The sequence below is a fragment of the Grus americana genome, chromosome 11 (assembly GCF_028858705.1).
Source record: "Grus americana isolate bGruAme1 chromosome 11, bGruAme1.mat, whole genome shotgun sequence".
Taxonomy (NCBI): Eukaryota; Metazoa; Chordata; class Aves; order Gruiformes; family Gruidae; genus Grus; species Grus americana.
Genome location: NC_072862.1, coordinates 20471099 through 20493049, shown reverse-complemented (window position 1 = coordinate 20493049; position 21951 = coordinate 20471099). Strand labels below are relative to the sequence as shown.

General features: G+C 38.6%; 1 protein-coding gene across 14 annotated transcripts in view; it reads right to left on the bottom strand.

The window, feature by feature from the left end:
• ATP2B2 (ATPase plasma membrane Ca2+ transporting 2) overlaps window positions 1–21751 on the bottom strand; it is a 427949-nt gene extending 406198 nt beyond the window's left edge. For 12 of the 14 annotated variants that reach the window (XM_054838305.1, XM_054838327.1, XM_054838309.1 and 9 more), the window contains exon 1: window positions 21520–21676. The gene's annotated coding sequence lies outside the window, so the exon portion shown is untranslated. Of the gene's footprint in view, window positions 1–21519 lie in introns of all 14 variants that reach the window. The other 2 variants (XM_054838316.1, XM_054838328.1) reach the window with 1 other exon arrangement.
• Window positions 21752–21951: the final 200 nt, after the last annotated feature.

The window sequence follows — 21951 nt, the reverse complement described above, 5'->3', positions numbered from 1 at the left end:
TCAAACACTTATAAAACTTGAAGTGTATTAGCATTTACTAGAGCTAACGCAACTGTTGTTTCAGCAGACACTACCCACCACACAGTTGTGTCAGTGATTTTTTTCTGACAGCTACCATTTTCACTGTTTGACTCTGAGGTTTGTGAAAATTACACAATCCTTGCTACGCTGCCCTTATGGCAACTCAGTAGCTCCACTCTCCTAGTTTGTCATTACCTTCCAACATACAGGTAATCATATGGGCATTTTACCATAACATTTTGTGGATTATCTCATAGAGCGAGCTGGTATTTGTTCCTCCTCTCTGTTAGGCTTAGAGGTGTTTCAAAAACATTTACTGGAGAAAATTCTAACTCAGTCTTCTAGACAAGTCACTTATCCCTTGCTGGTCTTCTTGTGAGAGTTCAAATCTGCAAAAAAATCCTTTTTCTTTTCAATATTGGTAAAACATACCTGCAGGGTCTGAATGTACCAGCAAAACTCCGCTCTTATTTTTCCCATGCATCACTGGGAGACAAAGTTAATGGGGTAGCTGGATAAAAAACCACCATAGACAACAATATTGATCATCTATAACAGTTAGTCAGTGGACTTCAAGTAGTGTTGAGGATTCACAGCAGCAAAACTTTGTCTACATAATTCAAACTATTTCTCCTTTCTTTCATATTTGGAGACCTTGAGCCAATCCAAAGATGAATCATTGTTAGAGTTCCAGCTACATTACAAGACTGTGGCAATCAGTGATGCCATTTCAGTGATTTACACAGGCGATTCTTCTCCAGAAGAAATGGAGAGGAAAACTGCTGCGATGAGCTCACTGCTCAGCAGAAAATTTAATGGAAGGAAAAGAAGGAAAAGCCAAGCTTGAGCCAGGAATATGCCCAGATGAATATGCAAATAAGAAATTTGTGGGCAGACATCTTCTCTGGATTTTTCTGACAAATAATATTTGGGCTGTGAAAAGCCTGCCTAACAGTTACGTTAGGCAGGGCTGCGGGAGAGCTAGGAGATCAAAGCAGAGAGACTTTGCATTTAAAACTAGGAATCATGATTAACAGATACACAGAAGTCTTCAGAGCAAATGACAGGAAATGCCACTGAGCAACACAGTCACCGCTGTACATGAGGTATGACTAACAGCTCTATATTGCACCTTTTCTCATCATCTACACTGATATCTCCCTGCCTGAAATTTAATTTCAGCAACTCTTCATTAAGTATTTCTTCCAAAGTTAAACAATTTAAATCCAAGTCTGAGACAGCAGAATTTCTAACAATTACAGCAAAACAAACAAAAGAAGCTTTTAGACTACTTATCAGATAAAAGTACATATGTTGTTTTTACTACATACATCACATAACAGCACATACAGCTACGGTAATAATCAGATGGTAGGAAATGTCCTGGATGAAGAAATAGCTACGTTTATTTTAGCTGAAAGCCACTGGCATAGAACATGGTTCTACTCTATTCTGAATTATGTATGTGTGCATTTCTTGATGAGCCTAAAAATAACACATGCTTTAGATTTTTAATCCATTTTGACAATTAGAATACGAACAAACGAATATAGATATCTTATATTTTCCTACTTTCAGTACTTAGGGAGGGCATTGTCCATATCACTTATCATACATTCATTCTGGAAGTAAATGGACTGAGTTTTCTTGAGAAATCAGTCAAACTGCAGTCGATTGAAAACCTCAGTAAAGAGCATGTCATTCCTTCAAACGGCATTCAGTTAGCAGAGGAACGTTTTGCAGAAGTCAATGGGATCGGTAATAATACAGCCAGCAAGCTGCAGGAAAAATTAAGGGTGCCTTGGGGATGGCTGGGGAGTGCAGGAGTAGGAGAAAGAGGTCATGACTAAAACTAATTATTATTTGAAGTCATATTTGACCAAGAGGCTAAGCTGGAAAAAATGTGAGAGCAAAAGTTTCAGAATATAAAACATCTCATTTTGAAATCAAAGCAAAATATTTCTTTCTGGACAATTTAATGTTTCATGTTAAAATAGTTTTATAATGTTAAGTTTTCATTTCAAAAATCACCTTAAGAAAATCTGGAAAACATTTAGTTTTAATTGAGCTGGCAAATATTTTAGGCTGAAAAGCAAAGTCTCATAGATTGTTTTGCCAACAATTCTATACTTGCTGTTTCAGTTCAATTCTGGCTTTGTTTCTTGCAAAATATTTGGTTCAGCCACTAAGAATATGAAAGCAAACAAAATTTACCAACTTCAGCTCAGCAATAATTCACAGTGATTTTAGTCCAGTGCGGAACACAAGTGTGCTCCTCTTAGCTGCGTAAAATCATCAGTTAAGATTCTTATGATATATGTGCCCATACGATCAACATAAGAACACCGCCATTAGTTGGTACCTATGCTGGCAGGCACAGCTAAGAGGTATCTTTCAGGGCTCAGGTTCGCCTTCTCTAAGCCAAAACCAAAACTTCAGCAGGGATAGATATGGCAAAGGACTTTCATTCCTAAGTACTGCTGTTCCTAAACGCGGGCAGTACTGAAAGGGAAAAATAGTAAGGCTTCGCAGCTTCCTCTGGGAAAATCTGGATAATTGATTCCCTGCCTTTGATACCGTCAACAAGAAACCGCCTCTAAGCTCTTACCTAGGCATACAGAAAAAGCACAGGCCAAGGAGATAGTTAAGAGACAGAAAAATAACCAACATTGCAGTAAGTTTGCTTTGTATAGCGACTTCTGAGGTCTTCTCTTACAGTCTCCTCCCTTCCTCAACAATTAGCATTTGTACTTTGACTCCTTTGTGCATAGTTTGGAACGTTGAAAATAATTAATATTTCAGGAAGGATAAAAGGTTATGCAGCTTGAAGTCTATTACTTACTTACAGAAGAGGTATACCCCAGAGGGCAGTTGTTACACAAACATGCCTCCAACCCAGAAGTGGAAGGACCACTTCCAAGGATGAGAAAGCAGCTCAGTCATTATTCATTTTTATTACAGTGGTACCCAGGCACTGCATAAATATTATTTCTGTCTCAGTAGTCTCTTGCTGAGCCAACCAACAGGATGCCAATTAGTGATCACTTTCTAATCTTACTTTTAGTTCTCTACTTTAAACATCTATTTACTGGTAAACTGACTGAGGTCTCTTTACCCACTTGAATGGTCCAAACAACATTCAGCTGAAGCTGAATCAGCAGCCTGATTGTGAACAGATAAATGGGTAGATACAAATAAAATAATGATACCTTGGTAGTAAGCTGTTGAGCTGCCAGCTTGTTTTTCTCTCCTTCCTGGGGAGTTGATATCAAAGACAGAAAAACAGTCAGTTTTGAGGTTATTAATAACTTTTCCGATAGGCTATTTTATCAAATATGCTCAAGCCGTATTTCCTACAACCAGCTGTAAAGATATATTGTCCAATTAAGCTTAAGATAAATATTAATTAAGATAAATAACTTAAACCATTTATAAAAGTAACACCTTAGGAATTGGGAAACAGGCCTGCTATAAACTTCTTTGATGAACTAGTGTGAAATTCAGCCTTTGTACCATTTTACACCAACTTAATTTGTATTAATTCTTAAGGGCAGTCAGTATAAGCATATTGAAAACAAAAGAAAGCCATTAGAGAAAAATAAGTTTTTAATAAGTTTAAACATTATTGTACACAGCCAAGGCACTCTGCTAATTTCAGTTCATAAGAGCTAATGATATTTATTCTTACTGTTAATACCTTTGTAAGAAAAATACAAAAACCCAAAACAAATAAGTAAGTAAAACAGAAATCTAGGTACACATAAATGAATGTATGTGTCCACATACAAGGAATAAATACACAATATATTTCTACAGCATCTAGGCCAGATCAAATTTTTCATTATCACGCTGAATATGTAAATGTCAAGCATATTAGCAAGATGCAATGGAGACAGAGAAAACAATCTCATACGATACTAAATATTTGAATGTCAAGAAAGTGTAATATATTTCTAATTTTCACAGTCACTTGTACTATGTTTCTGTGTTCTATTCAGTAGTCAGATATGAAATGACATCTTTCAGATAAATACTTAGCCTACTGCCCCTAAAACAAACAAAAAGAAGAAAACATTCCTTCTGTGCCCCAGGATACAGAAAACAGAAATACTGTTTGCTTTGGGTGGTAATTAAATGATACTGAGGACAGCATGTGTGTGTGTATGTACATGCACACATTCACCATTTACTCTGAGTTGTAATTAAATGATGTTGTGTTTGTACGCACACGCACTTATCTTTGCCAAATCAAAGAGCACAGAAAAACAGATCAAACAGTACAGAAAAATCAGCTGAGAGACAGAATGCATCAGCTTCTAGGCTTTCCTAAATCTTTCATGTATGAAATGTTAGTAATTAATACGTGGTAACTCTTCAAAAAGCACAGCCCTGTCCTGACAACTGCAATTCATAAGGCTTTTGACTTGTTTGCAAGTAACTATTCCTCTCATTCACACAATTTACTTTAAAACTTGGCATTTCTAAATTTTACCATGACACTGTGAAACATTTTGAATCATTGAGGTGGGGTTAACAATGTGACTAGAGCAGTGCTAAACAAAACTAAGGTTACAATCTTTACTAAAAGTCATTGACAAACGTATAACAATCTCTAAAGCTATGTACTATGTTTGTACTGGTTGCACTTTCAAGCCAGTTACACTTACTCAGCAGAAGATGAATTTTATAGTTAACACACACAATCAAGTGGCTCCATGGAGAATTCTTGTGTCTATGTTCAAAAGCATTTATTTATACAGCAATGAAATGTGTCTATAATTACATTTTAGAAATGTTTATAGCTCATCTTTCAAAACAGCTAAATAAAGAGGAATTTAGCTGAAAATTAAAGGTACTTAATGCACGGTGAAAAGCTGAAATTGAAAGGAATGTTTATTTTTTGTAAGACCTGTTAAGGAAGGAGCAGCAGGCTGTCTATCTCAATGGACTCAGAGATTAGATTTCCATTAGAACTAAGATGTATGGACAATTTTTTATATATATATATCCAATAGCTTAGAATTGTATTCAGCCTTAATTGCTGTGTTTCTGCCCTACTGTTCTTGAATAACTGTTTTCTTCTCTGCTTCTGTATGGGAACTACAAAAGGTCATGTCATCACTAGAGTGGGCAAAAGAAGAATAACGTACTGATATTTCCTAAAAGACATTTGAAATTAAAATGTGCTTTTGACATACACTACTAATGTCTCTGCTTAGCAGTATTATTGCCCTTGGTAACAGTGCTTATTTTCAGATGAGTATTTTGCCTATTGTATATCTGATGCACTAATTATCCCTAGACGGTATCATTTATTCATATTACTTTTAATTTCTCTAATGTAATTACACGGCAGGAGATTTTTAACTTAGGCTGCATATTCACCTTCTGTTGGGCCACTGATGGCAATGTGAGAAGGTTCACATTAACAAAACACTTCTACTGAAATAAATCACTGAATTATCAGAAATGCAAAAGCAGATAAACAGTGAGGAAACATCCCAAGAGTGAGCATGCCCATCAAATTCAAAGTTACGAATTTGCCTTTATCTGCATTTTGCCTACAGTGTACAGAACACTATAGAAATGGAAAACCATACCTGAAGTAAGTCTAGACACACAGACAGCATAGTGTGTGCAATGCGCAGATTTCAGATCTGTTTGCAACAGAGGACCCTTACGCAGTTACCCATCTTGAGTGCTACAGGAAAAAAAACACCACACAAAACCTGTAGATAAATGACTACCACTCTCTGCTTCTCTGTGGGTTTTTCTGGTGAAGATTTTGCCTCATCAGCTGCCTCTTCCTCTTACCCTCCTCAGAACTTACTCATGTCAACGATTCAATAAAAACACTTTCAGAAGTTCATCCATGGCCTTATTTTTGTTTTTATCCAATACCTGAAGTAATTGGGCTAACTTCTGTCCGAGTTGAGATTAAAAAAAATAAATTTTCACCCATCTTACACCACAAACTTTCTCTTGCTCAAGGTATTTCCTCTGCTTGTCCTGGCCCGGTTGCCTTAGGTAACAATACTGTCAGCTCCTGTGGCCTATTCAATCCTAACTTTCTAAATGCTAATTTTCTTCCTGTTTCCAGTATTGCAAGACAGGGGAAGTGAAGCTGGATTCTGAGAAATGCACTCACTAAACACACTCTTTCACACCTGAGAGTCTAACTTTATACCCAGTCAAGGATTTCCCTGCATGCTCTTTTGCAAGAGTCCTGGGAATATAATTAATTTCTCATGCTTTCATCCACTTCACACAATCATTAGACTTGAAACTTTTCACAGTGAAGATGCACACAATACATTGAACTCTGCTGTCTGTAGAGATACATGTCATATTTGTAGCACAAGAGTACACAAAAGCCAGCCACGCTGTGCTGAGTAACTAGTTCACTCTTGAGGCTGCTCAGAGAATAGAGATTACAGAATATCCTAATCTGGGACTACCTAATTTTATAACCTTACTGTTCCTTCAAAATCTTTTGTGTATGTCAAATATTTCTGAAAATTAGCCCACCAGCAAAGGTGAACCTTCTTAAGTTTAAGTCTACAATTAGAATTATTGTTTGGAGGATTTATTCAAACCCCAGTTTCTACTCACCACTACAATGGAATTCAACATAACATAGGTGACAAAAATGCCTTATTCATGGTGCTTTGACATTAAGTTTGAGCTTATCTAACAGAACCTGGATTTAATTCCTAGAGAAAAGAGCTCTTAAAAAAAAAAAAAGTACAGAAAAATACTGAATGCTACTACTTGATTTCTGTAATCTGTTCTAGTAAAATGGCACCACAGAGCATATCAAGGCTTAAACTTAATATGTACTTTCTTCATTTTCAGCCACTTCTCTCAAGTTCATTAAATGATTCTGTGTCTGTAAACCTGCTGGCAACTGGATATACCACTTTATATGCACATCCTGCCCCAGTGAGTTTAAATGCTATTTTACACTCTCAATTGAACATTAAAAGGGCAATGTTACACACAAGGACCTTCATGCATCTGTATTAATGTTGACTACTGTAGCAGAGAACGCGCTTCCAAAGCAGCCCCAGAATTATCTTGTAGACATTACCAAGAAAATAAAAAAAAAAATCATAATCAGGTCACTCTTTCGAAAAGTGAGGAAGTAGGCAAAAGAAAACTGGGGGGTTTGTTTCTTTTTATAGTAATATTTGGGGCATTTTATTTTTTTTCTACACAATTATGAAGACTTTTTTTTTTTAAAAGGAGAGTCAAAAAAGCAACAAAAGGTTGGTTTTGCAATATTATCTGACTCCAGGAGCCATAACTTGTAAGGAAACAATCAAATATTATTGAAATGATGCACAGAAAAACTAATTAATTAATTTAATAATCTGTCTCTATCATCACAGCCTAATACTCATCTATACAAAGCATCCCCCTTTGGTGCCCCACTTGCTACAGAGTTCTAGCACCATCTTCAGTGAAACTGGTGTCTTCTAAGATCAAATCTTCAGCCTGCAGCCTTCCTACTATTTATAGTTGGGCAGAGTTTCACAAATATTTATAGATAGGAAGCACATCACAGAAGTTCCTTGTAATTCCTAGTTCTACATACATGAAAAGTTATTTGTCCCTCAGAAAGCTGAGATGTCATTATGTATATTAATAAGTAACCTTTGAAGCATATTTTTAATGTATGTTGTATTTAAATATAAGCCTTTACCTTATACTGATCTCAAATAGCTATTCATATAAACAACAAATAACATTTTGTTATTTCTATGAATACAGCAAAGATTACCACAGCTGGACTAATTTGCGAAGAACTTCAATTCCTACCAACCCTCATGGTGCTAAAAAGCATCTTGCATAACAGACTGGAAAAAAAGGAGGAAAACCACACAACTTTAAAATATTCTGAGTTGCTCAGAACAAACATATTTTGACCACTGTTACCATACCTTTGAACGTCTACAATCCTGCTGCATAAGAATGAGAAAAGTGAATACGAAAAGATGCCATCAATCCCATATGGCCTGTTAAAGCATAAGACCATCACAGACACACAGTAGCTGACAGATGAACGCAGCTGAAGGAAACCTGCCTTCCACCTTCAGGAAGAATTTGGAATATAAATTGCCCTTAGTTGACAGATACATTTTTTCCTCCCTTATTACAACCTTACTCTCATATTCCTATACATACGCTTCTACATGCACTTCCATATTCACTTGTCGGTCATCTTGAACAGAATGGAAGCATCTAGGAAAAATCACAGTACTGGTGTGGGGGAAGGAGGGGGGGAACTTACAACCAAGCTTCCAGGTCATCATTGCCTCTGCAAGTTGATTACTCAACTCACTACTAATCTGCTGCACAATGCAATTTGATTTCAATTTTCCAAGGAGGTGGAGGAAGGGAGAGAGGAGAACATATCCAGCTGATGAAGCCCTGCTTAGGTTAAAATTTGTTGAAAGCTCTCTGCAGAGAAACGCACAGAAGGGATTGCAAAAGAAATAATGACTGTTCATGTTTCCCCACTACTGCTTCCTTTATTTAGTTAACAACAATATTTAATAACCATGATCATTTTGTTCAACTTTACTCACAATAACCTCTAACACATACCAGAATCCTATCTCGGAAAAATGGATTTTTTTCCTAATAGGAATAGGTGATTCAGTTTCTTCAATTTTTTTTTTCTTAATCACAAATTATACCATTTTGCTAATTAAAATTAGTAATGGTACTTTATATATAGCTAAAAATACCTTCCCTTCTCCTGGAGGCAAGATTTAAATGCCTCTGGCACCATCACTGGATGAAATAATTAAAGAATTTATTTGCCATGCTACCTTAACAAAACAGCTCGTGAACATTTCATTAAAAATGCTGAACTTACTTTCAGTGTTTTGAAGAGGAAGCTTGATAGAGACTTATATTTTGCAAAACTGGTTTGCTTCATTACATGTACATTTCAGCATTGGATCATCAAACACTTCCAATCTAATCTGTCATTTCCACAGCAATATCCTATCAGAAGCTATTTAGTCTGCATATTTCACAAAGACCAGCTCATTAGTTTCTTATCTACCAACCTGCTTAATTACATCACATAGTATAACTTCATTAATTTTAACAGAAGTTATATGTCATTCTACAAACTGATGTTTGTATTTTGATCCTGTTTCTAATAGATATTTCAATCCTTGCTACAGAAACTGCCATTCACACAGTATGAAGTTCAAAACACATAAAGCTCATTTTGTGTAACTTAAAGTGCCAAATGCAGCACACGCAGTAAGCGAACATTATGACATTAACCATGATTCGTAACAGTTGACCTTTGAATCAGACTGGAATGGCACTTCTTCAAAAGCTATATCTGCTCTAATCAAATATAATGTAAAGCAACAAGGGACTTTCACTCAAATGTTTACAGAGGGGTGTTTTTAATTATACAATTGAAATATTTCAACTTTATTACACTAGAGAGATTTACATGAGTTTATTATGACTTTATAGACTTGATCTGGTTTAAATTATGAAACTACTTTATAACTTCCTACGTAAAGATCCAGATTAGAATTTCTTTAATCAGCTCAAATGTGTAACATTTGAATTAACCATTCTTACAGTGTGCTTTTCCCAATAGGGACTTAATGTACACACACAAAATAGGTATGTAGATTTGCTCAACAGAAAAACAGGGAAGTAAATGAAGCAAAGGCAGCATGCAAAGTGTGCAAAGGCAGTCGTTGATAGGCAATTAGCACTAGGTATGACTTGGGCTGTACAGACTTCTTTTTAAACAGTCCCAGTACTTCAAAGACTAGTTTTGAAAATGGTCTTCTAGATCCACTTGCCACATACATGTCCTCCAAATCACCACGGTAATCCTGTTTCGTTAAAACATCAGAACATTTTTTGGTCAAAACTTCACTTTATCAAAAGTCCAACTACTCAGTACTTACCTAGTTCACCCAGATTTGCATTGGAAAGAAAAATTAAAAAAAGTATCCTAGCTGTGAAGGTGACTCTCATAACTAATATGCTGAAATGCATCTGGGGAATCCTGGGTCTGATTAATTTTGAGTGATCTGAGATGCAAAAGCTATGCTGTCAATCAGAGCAGGGACTCCGAGAAGGTTTCTCAGAAGTCTGTACCTCCGAATCTCTGACAAGGGAGTGACACACTGAAGTTTCCACCCCAATGGAAATTCAAGTTTTATAACCTCCTTACTCCTACAAATGAAAAAATTGTCTGGTTAGCTGTGTATGTCCATGTTATAAGAAAGCAGGATGTGTTATATTTTCATTCTTTTAGGCCTGATTGAGACACACTTTTTAAGTATCACATTCTGATCAATCCAGCCAGCCATCACAACCACTGGTAACATTATGTGGAGCCTTTTGAGACAAGATGACTAAAAATAGATGTCAACAGTTAGGATCCCTGTAGAATAGTTTCAAAGGTAATTAATACTTTGAAAAATCGAAATGCTTAACTAGATTTCATTTTAAGAAAATAAGTGCTAAATATTTTCTGAAAAAATAAGCCGTTGTAAGAGGTCTTATGTAGGTAACTCAAAAATTGAGAGCCAAAATGGTCTTTACACATATTTGAAAACTCCTTGACAGAGTGCTAACTGAGGTACCTGGATCAAGAAGCCCATGCTTTGAATTCCTGAGTACACACTGCTTCACTGATGTCAGGATGAAAATCCTCATTGAAAATGGAAATTCACTTTGGTAGATAATACAGGTCCTACTGTTACAAAGGCAGCAGCTATCATTAAGTCTGGCCCATTTGCAAATTACGAAAGAACACAATTTTTGGAGTATCAGAACACAATTACTCTCTAATACTTTAATGTCCAATAGTTCTGCAAGTTAATTGGTCAGTGCATAATATCAGAAATTTCATAGAAAATATTATGCCACAAAGGCTTACAGCGTACCATTTTCCCGTGAAGAAAACCAACCTTCTCTCCAGGTCTGTCTGCGTAGATACAGCCCCTAATTCAACAAAGCACTTAAGCCTGATGTTTAATGCTTTATTTCAGCAGAATTCAAATGCACATGTAAGTGCTTTGTTGAACAAGGAGGGATTTAGGCATATGCTTAAGTACTTCACTGAACTGGGACCATGCTACTATTTATAGAAAGCTTTTTGTTCCGGTTTTATTGTTCAACACTTATAGTCATCCTATGGCTTTTCCTTCTGTATACCTTCCCCTCACACAGCAAAGCATTTAGGGCTACAGTTTTCTTCCAGAAGTTATAGGTTTAAAATCAGAATGGGTATCATAGGCTCCACCAATCTCATATTTCTTTCACCATATTTACACAGAAATATGAAAAAGAAATTTAAGCTGAATCATAGGAAAGTTTTGAAGCCAAAAGTCATATATAATAACAGGTTGAAAAAGCCTTTCCCCTCCACACTGCAGAAAGCACTCACATAGGAACTAAACACTACCGTATGTATCCATAAGTGTTCATTTCAACTTCTCCAAGTGTCCTTCAGTGTGCAATACTCCATTCCACAGAGAAATTCAGGCAGGGTCATGTCTGAAGCAGAATTTTATTCAACTTGAAAAGACATCAGTGTACACCCATTGCTGCTGCAGAGAGGCAGACTGCTAACAGGCACTCAGTGGTGTTGTGAGAAGAAAAAATACTTCCAAATGACTTCCAGTTCAACACCAGTACCTCTGTATTTTCATTTAGAAAAATATCTCCCTCCATTGCAAAGGGATCTGGACCTATCAGCTCATCTTTCAGTGTTAATGAACATATTTTCCCTGTTTTGATTAACCAATGTCTTTTCACAGATTGGTAACAAAAATTCCACATCTCCCTAAAATCTCTAAATATTATGTCTTGCTTTATTAACAACATCAGTGATCCACTATTGTTCTTTTATAGAACAAATATATACATGGGGCTTCTATTTTTTACATTTATACACAGATTTTCCAAAGACAGTGCTGTGCCTCTGGGATGCTTGAAAACCTGGTTGGATAAACCTGGTAGGTTTAGTTGACATCCCTCATTTAAAACAGCTGTAAAAGGCACATTTCCATCCAACACAATATCAAACATAAGACTCTGGGAAGTCAAATGGTTTAAGGGGAAAGGATTCATCTCGCTATTTTCTGAGAATGGAAAGAGCAAGGTAAAATGAAAGAGGACAGGCAGACAGTAAAAGACAAAGAAAGAGAAGGAATTATGAAAACAGCCGGCTCCTCAGTGATGCGTAACAGCAAAGGCTGCGGCATCGGACGTGCCTGTGCACTGATGGAGGGAGGCTGGGAGGGAAGGCAGGGCACTGCTGCTGTTTCGCTTGATGCAGAGCCCATGCTGCACAGCAGTAACAGCTACTGCGTAGCTCACCTCCCACTTCCCTTCCCAAGGAAATCCACCACTGAGCTTTTGCTATGGAAAGCTGGCAGAGAGAAACTCACTTTGCCTGATTCTTCCTCCGCTCAGGGAAACAGGATCTTATACATACCTGTAAATACTTGTACATAAACAGCATCAAAGACGACTCCATCATCTCTTTCTCATGTAACTTAAGACCTTCAACTCTGGCTACCTAGACATATTGGAAGGGGAAAAATTATCCCCCAAAAGCACATTATTTTCTCAGAGCGCCCAAACAACATAACCCAAAGCCACTCAAATCAATGAGAGAAACTTCATCATTTTCAGGAGGTACTGAATCAGACTTCAATAATCTTCAGTTGAATTATTAATGGTAACTCGTAAGCCTTTTATACCATTATCATGGGAAGATCTCTATTAGTCACCAATTTAGAGTGCAATTTTCAAAAACATCCAATTTATACATGGTCAAATCCCACTGACAAGCCAACAGGAATTAAAATTCCATTTGGCTTTCATTCCTGCCTTTTCAAAAATCCTGCCCTTAATACATTAAATATTTCTGCTGTGTTACCTATAACTTATTTGATAATCAAGCCATAAACGTTACTTGGAAATGGTCTCTTGACAAGAACACAACACAGTGCTAATTTTACAAATGTGATATGCCCTCCCTAGAGCAGGATGAAATTTTAACTGAAAGCATATTCTGTTCTAGGCAGGTGGTTCTACTTGAAATGTACTGGTTCACAGAATGGTGCCTGCGAGAACAACACAAAAAACCCTGATGTTTTCACATAGAGAAGACTTGGTTGTTTGTGTATCCAGAGAACCTGCCACACTTCACTCCTATTTAAGTAAGTAGCTTTAATACTCTTTTTGAATAACAATAGAAATATCTTGCCAATACAAACAGTGCTTTGCACTTACAACAGTATTTTCTGTCCAAATTCTCAGTAGCTTTACAAGTAGTGATGAATTAACCCTTGAAACAGGCAGGTTAGGTGCATACTGTAGCAGTTTAATTATTAATCTGATACAACAGCCCAGCAAAGGCAAGCAACTTGTATGAAGGCAGAAAATGTCCCCTAACAAAGCAAGTAAAAACACAGAGTCTTAGTTCCTCCATCCCATGCCGTAGCCATCACATACATGCATATTTTTTAATCTTTTAATCTCCTCCCTTGAGGAGGAAACATGTTATATTATCAAGGTGGAGCTGTGCTAACAAGATAAAGGTATGAACATGGAAGACGTTACCAACGCTGCAGTCGTATTTTATTCTGATTAACAGGAAAGTGTTGGCTGAGATTTTAAGGGCAGCAATACATTTCAAGCAAGCATTATCACAAGTCAAGAGAATTCACTAGCATATTGAAAGGTAGATGTGAAAGAAGCACAAAAAAAGAAGTGGAATTCAGGGCAGCAACTTCAGCAAACTCAGCCAAATTATTTGTAACATCGCTTGAAGAGATGATCAAGGAGCTTGGGAAAACTGATAGGGATCAACAAAGCCTGTATAAAATAGTGCAACAGATTATCTCAGTGCAGAGGGAATATAGGAAGCATTGTAAGAGACTATTAATGTTACTTCCAGAGTCTTTAAAGGCTTTGACTATCAGAAGAGATTGTACAAAAGGTGAAACAAGAGCATTTAACAAAGAATGACACAAACGTCTCCGGTATGATCCAGTTGAGCCAACACACAAAGGATCAACAACTAATAAGGGACATAAAAAGGCCATAGGAAAAGGATCTATAAATACAGCAGAAGTAAGCAGGAGACAAAGATAAGCAGAGGTTCCAGGATTTAATGGGAAAGGAGAGAATAACAGAAGTATTCAGTACCTCCTTCATATTCTTTTAATGTCTCCATCTAAAGGATAATGAAAAGCAAAAAAATTTCTAAAGTGATTTTTACCAAGACGACAGGACTACAGGCCTGAAGAAAAAAGAATAGGCTAAAAAATATCGAAAGAAGCCAGATATACTCAGTTTGATAGAGAATGATGAAGTTCACTGCAGAGTTCTTCAGGAATTACCTAAAGCCATCCCCAAACATTAGCTATTATATTCAATAATGTACGAAGAAAGGGTAAAGTTCCCGAAGGACTGTGGAGAGGCAAACACAGTATGCAACTTCAAAAGAAGCACGTCTGACTCAAGAAACTGCAAACCAATCCACCTCCCTTTTATACCGAGGAAGAGGCTGAAACAAGTTAAATCATCACGTAAGTACATGAAGGATTAAGCGCCTGAAAATAATCAAAATGTCAAACCAATAAAATTTCCTTTTTGATATGGTAACTGGCCTACTAAATAAGGAAAACCCAGTAATAGGCAATTTATGCTGGCTACATTAAGGCTTTCAGTAACTGTCCAACATATTTTCATGGGGCTGTAAGGACTGATATGAAATCACAGCTTAGCAGGAGACTGATATGAAATTACAGCTTAGTGGGTGCCCAGTTTCTTAAAAAACAAAGAAACCGCCACACACATTAGAAGTGATTACTCCAATTCAGTATCAATGGAATGCAATTTCACGTGGCACAGCGCAAGAATACATCTCACAGCTGGCTGTATGTACTAACAAATTTCAGCAGAGAAGAATGTTTGTGAAGTAAGCAGGTAGGGTTCATATTGCCTTCAGTCCACAAGCAGGCAAAATCAAAATTCAAAATAAAACTTATAAAACTTCAATATATTGAAGAACTTGTTGAAAAGTAAACAGTAAGCAGATCAAGTGCAAATCTAGAAATCAAGCAAAAATTCAAAATAGAGCTAAGCTGAGTTTGGCTGGGAGGGATCTGGAAGCCATTGTAGACTATAAGTAACAAATAGTATAATGGTATGTCTAAAACATGTCATGCCAGGATGTATAATAGGAGTGCTGCACATAAAGCAACCTTTCCATTTTTCTCTACTGTCCAGAAACTTGCAAAACCTGAGTCAGACGAAAGAAGGGGGAAAAAAAAAATCACAAGAAAATTTACAGTAAATGCAACTCTGTCTGTTTAGCTAGGGAGCAATAAATGTTAGCAGTGCCAAGAAAAAAATATGACAGGAACACTGTTGGGTCACACAAAAAGGAACATAATACTGTATCTTCTGGAGGAAACAAACCTATTAACACGAATACTCACAGACCATAATGGCATTTTCTTGTTCCTGTTGCTCTCAGATTCTTTAGCACTTGACACAGAATCAGCAGGACTACAGTGTGTAACACATTAATTTTTCAGAGTATTTAACCTTTCAAGAAGAATCATTCTACCTCTTCCAGAATGATTCTTGTGTCATTTGCATGTTTAACCAAAAATGGGCCTGGTTTTTGTCAGGGCTTTTGGACACTTGGTACTTACTGTAATTAAGAAAACCCCAATAACAGAGAATAGATCTTTTCCAGATAAGATTTTGACATTTTGTCTTCATGTAATTACTTTCTCTTTTATAGATCAAAACTCATGCCAGTCTTCTATTTTTAGTCCACAAAAACTGATGTAAAGCTAGTAAAATACTTCACACATTAGAAAAATGCTGGTGAACATGTAGATTTTGTGGAATAAAACAACGCATTGTAACTGCATTTGAACTTAAGACTACAAGTTCAATACAGCAAAGCAGTTGTATATACACCTAGTATTGCCACCAATTAGTTTTTCTTGTGTAAGTTTATTTTCAAAACTACCATTTTGCTTTTACTGTAACTGTAGGCCAGCACCTACAAATGCACAGATCAGTTTCCTCAGATGACAAAGAATAAAAATCTTAATTTTTTTTAATAAACTGAATTTACCTTAAGCTTCAGCGATTGCTACCAACAGAATTGCTAAAAAATCTGATGATAACAAAGAACATTTTTCTGCTCTTAGTTATGACAAATCTCCTCATTTAATACTGCTGCTTAAAAACATTTTGAGGTGCCTATCAGAATACTTTCTAGGAACCCATCAACCTAATGGGAATTTCCAGTTTGGGTTACAGAGAACATTCCCTGAAAACAAAGTTCCTATTTTTTCAATCCTCTTAAACGTTATTAGCCTGTTTAAATAATAACAATATTACAAAAAGGTATAAAATACCAAGAAAATACCTGGATCACAAAAACTGAAATGCTGGATAGTCTAATATATGGGCCTATTTTGCACATTCTGCTGAGTGCAATCACATCTTCCATGACGGAAGATTTCCCATTAGTGGGAATAACTTCCACTGATGAAGAACTGCTATGCAATAAGCAGGATAGAATACATAAGATCAGCAAATACATTCAAGGTGACACTGTGACTTTTCCACAGTAAAGCGATCCAGAAGCTTGAAAAGTATCTCCTGCTCATAATGAGGTATCAAAAAGGAATATGCTAGATGTTAGCCTCACTGTTAACCCCCCAAAAAAGCTCCTATTCATAAGAAAACTCCTGAATGTTAAAACATTTTAAGAAAAGATACATGTAATATGGAGCGGACATCAGAAGCTGCAGTATTTTTAAGCAACCTTCATCCCTGATGGTTGATTTTATATTAGACAACTTCTAATGAAGTTCAACATAAGTTATTTTAAGCTTGTTAATAAATAAATTAGGCTAAAGGTAATTCTCCAAACACTGTGGAATTAATGACTTATTAATCTTAGAAATATAAATGTTGGATAGAGACAGCTTCTGTATTCTAGGCTTCACACTGCAGTTTTTCAAAACTTGAAATGCATGTCCAAGGTCAAACTGCTGCAAACCTCGGTGGGTGTGAGGGGGAAACGTGATTCAGTCTTGCAGCTCCAAATCCCGTCCCTCCAACAATTATAATCAATCCTTCCTTGACGAATTTGCAAACCCATGTGATGGTTTCCATATATACACACAATGCATACATAATCAGACTGCTACAGGCAGGGCAAAGTGCCTCCTTCACAAGAGGCATCAATGAAAGGAAGCAGTTTTGGTTCTGAAAAACCCAGTGCTATTACTTTTTAAAGGTGTTCCACTATACAATGAATAAATTCATCGTGCAAACAAAAATTCTTGTATTATGACAATTGTAGTACCTAGTACACAGCATCACTGTCGCTGCTCTTTCGCAGATGTTCAGAAATTGCACCACAACGTTGCCTTCACAAGTATTTGGCATTCCAAAAATGGCAGCTTCTGGAAGCTGAGCAGTTCTTGGGACGTATGGCCTTGAAACAGGACTGATGGGAAGACTTTAAAATCTACCAGTAAATCTGAGGCCTTTAGATCAGAGGAGAGAAATAACTGAAAGCAGATAAATAAGCTTCCACAAGAGAATTGCTATTGAGGCTATGAGGGCACCGACCTGAGCATTCGGACTGAAGAACCTCAGGCTCTTCAGAAATCATGTCTTTTTCTGCATGCTTAAAGGTATGCAGTGAACCCTCCAAAATACACTTACTATTGTATGTGTTAAACATGCAGCAACTTCTCCCTCCAAGAAACATTTAAAGCCTTTTTGGTTTACATTCCAGTGTGTGGAAGGCATCCCTGCAGCACACCAGCTACTTTATTTATATGTTACAAAATATTTAAGAATTCTGAATGTAAGGTTTTACATAATGACCGTTAGGTACAAGTCCATGCTGATGCATATAGGGTGACCCAGGAAAATGCCAGTCAACAAATCACTTAGGATATGTTATATTACATCAAATAAATGTGAAAGAGTTGTCACACCTATAAAATGGAAGTCTGAAATATTGAAATATTTTACTACTAAATAACTCCATTTATGGAAGATGAAACTTATTGCAGAGTAGGCTTTGGCAAAAAATAAGCTTTTCTGATTTAACTGACAAGTTTGTAGCATGAATATACTGAGACCAAGACGTATCTCAGCCACTATGACACATGTTACTGTCACATCTATTATCCTATTGCACCTAAATATTAATTGTCCATGCTCACTTTTCCTTTCTCAAAGATTTTAGATTTTTTCTTTTCAGATAATTAAAACTATTTTATCCTTTTGCATTTGCCATTTCTATTCTTAAAATAATCTGCATTTACGCTTAGTTAGTTAGATTTTACGTATTTTTTCTTTCAAAGGACAACTTAAGTTCCATTTTGAACTTTGCAAATTGCAAACATTTACTGGGCAGTATACATTATATGTAAAGCTTTGTTTTTAATCAGAATTTTTAAGTATATCTGACACCTGCATTCCAATGGTAAGCTTCATCAGAAGTCTGAACTTCTTTCAAATGTTTATTTTAAAAGATTTCAGCAACCTCACAATTTCATTTAAATGTAAACATGTGTCCCGTTCCCAATTATCTCCTCCACTATCATCTCCCATCAGACTATCACTAAAACAATCACTTAACTCTTGCACAATTACTCTGCTTTTTCCTCATGGACAACAAGATTATTTTCCTCCAACTGCATTCATCATCCTGCACCTATTTTGAAGTTACAATGCAAGTTTTAGGGTATTTTGAGTATCAGGATTTTCTTTTTAACCTCACTTGCTATATTTTAAACTGCCTGTTGTACGTTTTGGACAGATAACCAGAATATGCAGGTTTTGTTGATGTAGATAAATTCTAAGATAGCACCTACAGGATTATCTATATTCAAACAAATAGTCCTACTTTCTAGCCACATCACTAAAGTTACTGTGGCAAGTGATCTGCAGCGCTTTATTCTTAGCTAACAGAGGATAAGGAACCAAACGCACCAGGTTTGACTCAGCTACCTACAAAGAGGTAGCTAAAGCTATATGAGGTGCCCTATTGTGTCCCATACGTGACATGGGACATAGCGAAGACTCACAGCTCTCTGAAGCCATGCAAAAGGCCAGGAGGGGTATCATGAGGCATCGCAAATGACACCAAACACCTATTTGAGGAAAACTAAACCAAACCCACTGGCTATTATAATGGTCCATTCGCTCTCCCCATTGCACTCCTCCAAAATGAATCCTATCGAGGTGACAGCATTACAAGAGACCATATAAGTACACCCATTATCTCCCCATGGAACTTGTCAAAAACAATAAAAAATTTACTTAGCATAATCAGGAAACAGGCAATCGAATGGTTAAAAGATATGGTTTGCATAGAGAGACATGCCAGAAATTTGGATCGATATAACATTCAATAGCCTAGATAATCAAGAGGTTGTGGTCCTGGATTTGTACATGTGAGCAAAGGACAATACTAGTAATGATATAAGAAAATGAATTAAAGGTAACATAATACCCTGCATTCATTCCATTAAATGTTAAAGTGAAAATGTTAATATTATCACTAAACTAAACATTTAATACATATTATTTTGTTTTAGGAAGAACTTACAGCAATGCTCACTTTGAAAATGGAGCTCAACATTAGATCATAAGGTCATCAAAAAGAATACTGAACTAGTTTATTAGCAAAATACACATACATACACAAGCAACTGCTTCTTCTCATAAAAGTAATGAAAATGCTGAATTCTATTTGGGTCACCACATGAAAATTTGTCACATGCAGCTGAGTGGACAGGATCAGAAATGAACTTGTGAATATGATGGTATGCACGCAGTCCCACTCAGTTTCAAAGAACTGCTTACGTAACTAAGGGCTTGCAGTATCTACCAGGAATGTATCAGTACTCTTTAAAAGATTTCTTTTTATTGTCTGAGAATTGAGTTACAGCAGTGTCAACTTTCACACTGTTTATAAACTTACATTTTAGTTTATTTCAGCAGCAGTGAAGTCCTATTCTACATCATTGCTTTCAGCTTGCCTACCTTCCCAGCACCTTATCTTGGTATCCATGCTTCTCAAATATCACCTTACTACAAAATACGCTTTAAATAAAAAGAAAGTAAAGAAAGTATTAGCACAGGATTAAGTTATGTTGGTGTAATGTGATAAAAGAGCACAACAATAAGAAGGAAAAAAATACAAGCAAAAATGATCAGCAAGACATACACAGAAAGAAGTAAACTTTTTGACGGTTTAATTAAGTAAAAGAGAGGTTTCCTCCACCTACAGTACAACAGGCCTTTCAAAGATACATACATTCCTTCTCTCACATTTCTAGTGCAGTCCCCAAATAAAAATTTTAGAAAAATAATCCATTATGTTCAGTGACGATATGAAAGCACATCTTGATGACATTCGTGCAAAGGTGGTGGCGATGGGGACTCCAGCAGACACCTCAGCCGGGATCCAGGGGCACCTCGGCGGGTGGTTTACTGGGTGACCCAGGGAAAGTTATCTCCCGCCGCAGTTTCTCTCGGGCTCTGAGGTACTCTTAACGCTTCACTGGAGTACTGCGAGGCTTGAAAACATATTTAAATCCCCCAGTGGGGGGGGAAGGGGAAAAAAAAAAAAAGAAGAAAAAGAAAAAGAAAAGAAGCCCCGACCCTGCCGTACCAGAGCTCAGATGAAGGCGCAAGAGCTGGGCGAGTTCCCCGCCCGTGGACACGGCGGCGACGGCGCTCCCGAGGGGCTTCTCCTTCCGTCAGCTCATCACCTCACACAACCCAGCCGAGGGTGCAGGACTGAGGGGTATAAACCTCCTTCTAACTCTCTCAAATCAATATTTCTATGAAGAGCGTCACCTTCGGAAACTTGGCACCTAAAGCCCGTTCCGGGGATGCTCAGGGTTCCGCCGGGCGCGGTGCTGCGAGGACCGTTCTACCTCGGACGGGCCAGCGCTGGGCTTCGCTGACTGCCGCCACCCCGCTCCCTGCCTGCGGGCTTCCTGCGCAGGGCACGGGAGAGCGCGGTCACCCCTGCCCGCCGCCGCCTGCGCGCTCCTGTTCCTGTCACTAAAGAAACCGCCAGGCTTGAAAGGGACGGAGACCGAGGGGTTGTGTGAGGTGGTTTTACCCCGCGGCAGCGCAGCCGGCTGCCACACAGCCCTCCCGTCCCGCAGAGCGAGCCCTCGGCAGAGCCGTCTCCATTCACCGCCGGAAAACATCCTTCAGCTGCTGCCCCCAGCACCCCTCGGGAGCGGGCTCACCCCCAGCGGGCTCCCGCCACCGCCGCCCCAGGCAGCGCTCCCCCGCCGCCCCCCGCACCTCAAGGTCACCTCAGCGCGGGGCAGCCCCCGGCGGTCGCCGCTCCCCACAGTCCCCACGCGCCGGGGGAGCCGGGCCGCGCCGGGCTCCCGCCCCTACCTGAGGCGGCGAGCGGAGCCGACAGGAGCACGGAGGCGGCCGCTGTCCGCTCAGCGGCGGCGCCCGGGGAGTCGGGCCGCGCACGGCGCCTCCCTCCTGCGCCGGGCCGCTGCGCTGCGGTGGGCGGCGGCGCTCCGTCAGACTTAGCGGGGCCGCGGCGAACGGGGAAGCCCTGGGGAGGAGCGGGGCGGGGGGGGAAGGCGGGCAGCGCCTCTCCCCTCCCCGCAGAGGTGCCGGCCCCAGCGGAGCCTCGCCTCCCCCGGCAGGGCTGCGGCTCCCCTCAGTGGGGAGAGGCCGGCGCCGCGCCCAGCTCCGCCGGGGCTCCAGGGGGCGCGCAGCGGCGCCCTCACCCCTGCGCCTCGGCTCTGGCTTCCCGCCCAGGGCACCCCTCAGGACTGGGAGCCCCGTGGAGGAGCGCTGGGGCCGCCGCAG